Source organism: Temnothorax curvispinosus, unplaced genomic scaffold, assembly GCF_003070985.1.
Source record: "Temnothorax curvispinosus isolate PA1 unplaced genomic scaffold, ASM307098v1 QBEX01011515.1, whole genome shotgun sequence".
NCBI lineage: Eukaryota > Metazoa > Arthropoda > Insecta > Hymenoptera > Formicidae > Temnothorax > Temnothorax curvispinosus.
This window is the reverse complement of record NW_020221295.1, coordinates 1,253,790-1,259,313: the sequence shown is the minus strand read 5'-3', so window position 1 is coordinate 1,259,313 and position 5,524 is coordinate 1,253,790. Positions and strand designations below refer to the sequence as shown.

The 5,524-nt window shown below is 42.4% G+C and overlaps 1 non-coding gene across 1 annotated transcript; it reads left to right on the top strand.

The window, feature by feature from the left end:
- Nucleotides 1-2,089: 2,089 nt before the first annotated feature.
- On the top strand, nucleotides 2,090-2,161 carry Trnaa-ugc. Its single transcript has one exon. It is a non-coding gene; the product is annotated as a tRNA-Ala (tRNA).
- Nucleotides 2,162-5,524: the final 3,363 nt, after the last annotated feature.

Below are 5,524 nucleotides of genomic sequence, written 5' to 3'. Positions count from 1 at the left end.
AACATCCTCCTATAGCTATTTGTACATTTACACATATGTCCATTAGATCAAAACATATAATTATCTGATATTAGCGATGTTTATATAATTTACGCCATATATATGAATGTATTATGATGGGTGTGCAAAGATTGGTGTATACGAAAAGTGTACAAGAAGACACATTATTATCTTTTCATTTCTCGCAAACAATATTTGTCGAGTTTGAGAATAATACGTGTTATTCGTACATGGATTAATGATATACGATCGTTCGAGTGTAATGCAACATAACGTAAGTTATGACATGTAAAGTTCGCTCGGAGCGCAGCCTCGGATTACCGAGACTGCTTTCACAACATGCCCACAAAGTAATTAAGAATATATCAGCACGTTTATGAATCGTAACATGCCGCATGAATGGTCGATAGCCGACAAACGATAGACTGATTTCGTCGCCCTCACTCTGCATAAGCATATACCCACACTCTCTCATATATCAAACGATACGTCATGCATTGCAATTACTCGAACAATAGCGCTTTCAAAACACGCGTTTCTCCATCAATTAGAAACCGTTGAAACTGCAATAATGTTTGCAACATCAGAATTTATATTCGTGCGTTTCAGCATTTATACGCCGCGAGTAAATTATGCGCGAATTTCTAGAAATTTTCAAGATGTTTCCGCAGAATCTGTAGTAAAATAATTCTCCGTTATCTTAATGATAGCAAAACACAGAAAACTACTTTAATATGCGACTGCTCACGCTAATTAGTAATTCTCTCCTAATTGAAATCAGGCAGGTAATTAAATTAAATGAATTGAAATAAAACGATAATATGACAGGCACGCGGATAAAATATTAATTACGGTTTTTTTTATCAATGTGTCTTGTCACCTCAGATTATTTATTACCGTAATTTATCTTAAAATTTATTTATTCTTGGAATAGCATTCTTTAAATTAACTCATTCTCTCTTATTAGACTATAAATGAACATTAAAAGTCTCATAGGCCGGTATTCATATAATCCATTCTTATTTCAAGACCGTCTTAAGTATGAATGTCTTAAGATGCTAATATAGTCATTTCATTGGCTGGATGGAATCTTAAGACTGCCTTTGACCAGACTTAAGACGATCTTAAATATAAGATCTGACTGTGAATACCGGTCATAGGACAGTATTCAGAGTCTTATATTGAAGATCATCTTAAGTCTAATCTTAGGTGATCCTAAAACTCTATCTAGAATCTAAATGAAATGGCCATCTCGAGATCGTGTTTAAATATATAAAATCGAACTTTGAATTGCCTTAATTCAACAATTTTCGTTCTCGTTGCATAAAATCTGATTACGTAATAATTGTACATTCGTATATTATAAACATATACGCGCGCTCAATCGAGGATTACTTTCTCTCGAGTTATTCCCCTTCGCTCCATTTATCAGCGCGTCTATCACGTCATCATTCAATTCGCGCCGAGCTGATTCGCGAGGTTTAGAAATGCAAATTAAACGGGACAAGGAAAACACGACGAGACATTATCGCGCGACAGAAGTCGCTGAACGGAACGGAAGAGACGCGAGTGCGGGAATGAGCGCGAGCGGACGACGCGCGCCGAGGATAAAAGTGCGATGGACGATAGATCTTCATTAGACTGCGACGGTGCATAAGTCACGCGACGGGGGGGCACGACTTTTAGCCACCCTTGTAATTCTCCGGCACGTATATAAGCACGCCTACCGTACATGATAATGACCGCATCGGCATGGATAACTTCTTCGCCATCACACGTTGCACAATCCAATCGTTCGTTATGTTATGTATTACAAAATATTTCTAATTTATTATTCATTATAATATTTATAATATTTATTGCGGATGAAATATTTGAAATTGAACCTGCTATAGTAAAGTGGAGACAGTTGCAAAAGCGTTTATACATATATAAAAATGTATTAAAAATGTTGACCTTGAGACAGATGCTTAATTATTTAATCAAACATTTAAATCAAGTACCTTTTTCTTCAATTCAGATTTATATAAAGTACAGGTATTATTCATCGACCGTATATCTCGGTTGAGAAAGATGACATCGGTAAATCGGGGATGTAGCTCAGTGGTAGAGCGTTCGCTTTGCATGTGAAAGGTCCCGGGTTCGATCCCCGGCATCTCCATTCTTTTGTCGTTACTTGCTTTTTTCTTTTTTTTTGTGCTTAATATGTAAAAGATAAACCTCCATTTTTGTATTTGCTCATTACATTTTCGATTTATTATATATCATCTTTTTCATTTAGCATTTTAATAAGATAACCAACTTGATAAAGACTATAAAAGGATATTTATAAATACATCTTACGTTTCTCTTTTTTATTATATAATACATATGTGATATAAGAAAAAGCATCTGAACTTCCTTCTCTTTACTCAAAGTATAAAAATTATTCAATCGAGCTTCAAACACATGTGTGCGTGGACACAAAAAAATATCATTGTGTTGCGTCACGAATAATCGTGCGTGGAAGACGGAATATTTCTCTCCAGTATTCTCGTAGCCTGTGGTCAATCAAACCTTTTTTTTAAGAAACCGTACAATTGAGGTCCGTTATATCTATCTACCGTCCGGCTGTTTTACGTTTCGCGAAGCCGGAAAATCGCCAAGTTCGCGACGAACGTTAGTTAAGGTTTCGGCATTTAATTTCCCCACAATGCCGGTCCGTCCACAACTGAGGCTTTCCGTTTTTTTTTGTGCGTAGCGGAGCGCAAGAACGCACGCCTTGAGTAAATTGGAACGTGCGTTTCTACGTTTTCCACGTTAAAAAAGAGCACACGTGGCGTTGGGCGAAAATAGGAAACGTTAAAAGTATCGTATAGGACGATGTATTGTGGCAAGTACCGTACCGTAAGATAAACGCAAATGAGTAAACGAGCGAGACTTCGAGCGGCAATAAACGGACTTTATTTTCTCGAATACCTATACGCGAAAAGAGCTAAATGCCGCGAGCGGCGGATTTAATAACTCGAGCGGTTCGGTGTACCGCGATGAAAAGCCTTTTGTCTCGCATGTACATTCGAAAACGAGGCAAACGAGCAAGAGTAGAAGGAGGTGGAGGAGGGAGAAGAGGAAGAGGAAGAGAAGGATGAGAGAGAGAGAGAGAGGAGGAAGAGAAATAGCCGGAATATCGAGGCCGCGACAGAGTAAAAAAGGGTAACTAGAATAAAAGAAGGAGCGTGGAGAAAGGGTGAGTTTGGATCGCCGATTGAGCGTGTGTAACTCGCCCCGATGGGCTTGTAGCGGGCTGCTGCGCGCCTTCCCGGCCGCCGCGTCCGAGCCGGTGGACGGCGAGGGAGATGTATTACGAGGAAGAAAAAAAAAGGGGGAAGAGATGCACATGACTGCGGGATTGCATTGACTGCAGCGGAATAACGCGGTTTCGAGATCGCGCTCGCGTTCATAATCCACTCATGCAGGGATATGCCGGGGACTTGCATCCGGGCGACGCCGCGCGCCGCCCCGCACCACTCGTCGCAAGCGCAAGCTATGCACTTCTGGCCGTAGGACACATTTATCGCTGATGCATTTATTGCTGATGCACCAAGGGAGGAAATTGACGTCGGCGCGGCGCGCCCATTGTCGCCGTACGACGTCGCGAGCTGCTGGTGGCCGAGCCAAGGGGTTGACCGGCTCAGACGGGAGGCAAAGGGAGGCCGCGCCATTCCTACAGCATTACGTCATACATCGATTCTCTCGGGGATTCCCACGGAGTCAACTCGCCACTGAGGAGCTCGTATAGCATCACCGCCACTGCGCTACTGCAGGTAACTGCGCAGTGCAGTACGTTGCGTATAGTTGGTGCACATTCCACAATTTTACGTGTGTGCAGATGCAACGCGCACGTATACATTTTTCGCAAAACATACATACATCTATAGAAACGCACATTACTCATAATAATCCATTTTTTATTTATTCCATTATTCAAAATTATATTTAGGAAGGAAAAATTCAAAATAATAATCAACGCTGTATGTTTAAAATGAAAATGGGTGATATAGATTACTGGCAATATACTTCATATTTTCTAGCGTCGAATTAGATTTATTATTTATCATGTAACCACCAATTTGTGATCTATTATTTAATGAAAGAATTGCTAAATGTTCGTTCGATTTGCGCAAATCAGCGATATGTGTAAGGCATACAGGATAAAATAATAATTAAAAACTAACAATGTGTTAACACTCTCGCACGCGTTCGATTTAACACTGTTGTTTTACACCACATATGCGCTCCATAATATCAGCGCGATGGAAGTACCGTAACTGAGAATGATTTGATTGAATTTAACTTCCGGAGCGGACAATCAAAAAAGCAATTTCAACGCGCGTCATTGCCGGGGTTGAAATTCGTCGGCGAGCGAATTAAAAAAAAAGAAGCAATCGAGAACGCGTGGCGCGTCTCGCTTTGGGGGTAATTGCCGTCGCGTGCCTAAAAATGAGACTGCCACGACTGATTAATCATCGGCAATCTCGCGCGAGGAGAATGGCGAAAGGACGTTGCCATTAGCGGCAAATGACGAAAACTCCGTCACCGGGTGTATCCATGCTGTGCTCGGGAAACGCGTTATTTTTTTCTCCCTCTCTTCCGTTCGCTTCTCCACTCTCTTTCCGTCTCTCGCCACTCGTGCACAACCGTACGTATGAGGAGGAGAGATACCGCGACGTGCGGAGGGGTGAGTAATTTAATTGAAATTCCCCTCTGTGAAATTGTGGAAAAATCGAGTCATGCGATCGCCGGGGCCTGCGCGAAAATGAAATTACAGGAGAAAACGAGGTTTGTCCGATGATGCAGGTGAACGCCAGTTTCCAGGGGAGATGGTCGGAGATCAGGGGTGGTGACGGAGGGGAGAGGGAGACGGAGCCAGAAGAAGTAGCTGCACGTGGGTGGGCCTAGCTAGCTAGCCGACGGCTTTGCGTGGACAAATTTTTCGGTTTTGCATTTCCGCGCAAATTGGCCTTGCGAAATTACCCTCAATTACCGTGTCGCGAGGGCTACCTCAATGCGAGAGCTCTCTATACGGCCCCGAGCTCGCGACTCTACTGGAAAATATCCTATTTCGCGTGGACACTCGGGGCTTTTCGGGCGTGCAGGAACGAGGGTCGCGCGTGTATCGCGTACACACAAATTGCTCGGCAAAAATCGATCGATAATCCAACCCGGTAATCGAGTAGTTTTCCGGAACACTGTCTCGGAACGCCCGTGCCGCATCGCGCGCCGAAATATCGCGCGTGGAAATATGCGCGCCCGTGGCGGACGAGAATGAAATATGAGAATAACCTCGGATTCCGCGAATAGCTCCATTCGTAATGAAATTGTTTTTAATTAAGCCTGCGACTCATAACGCGCGAGCGCATCGCTAGGTCGGGAATCGTCCTAGGATAATTTGATGATGATGAGTCGAAAAGTTTTCATTAAACATTTCCATATCTTGGAACTATTCGTTTTGTTCAATTGGAAAAATAAATGCTCTAAATCTGAA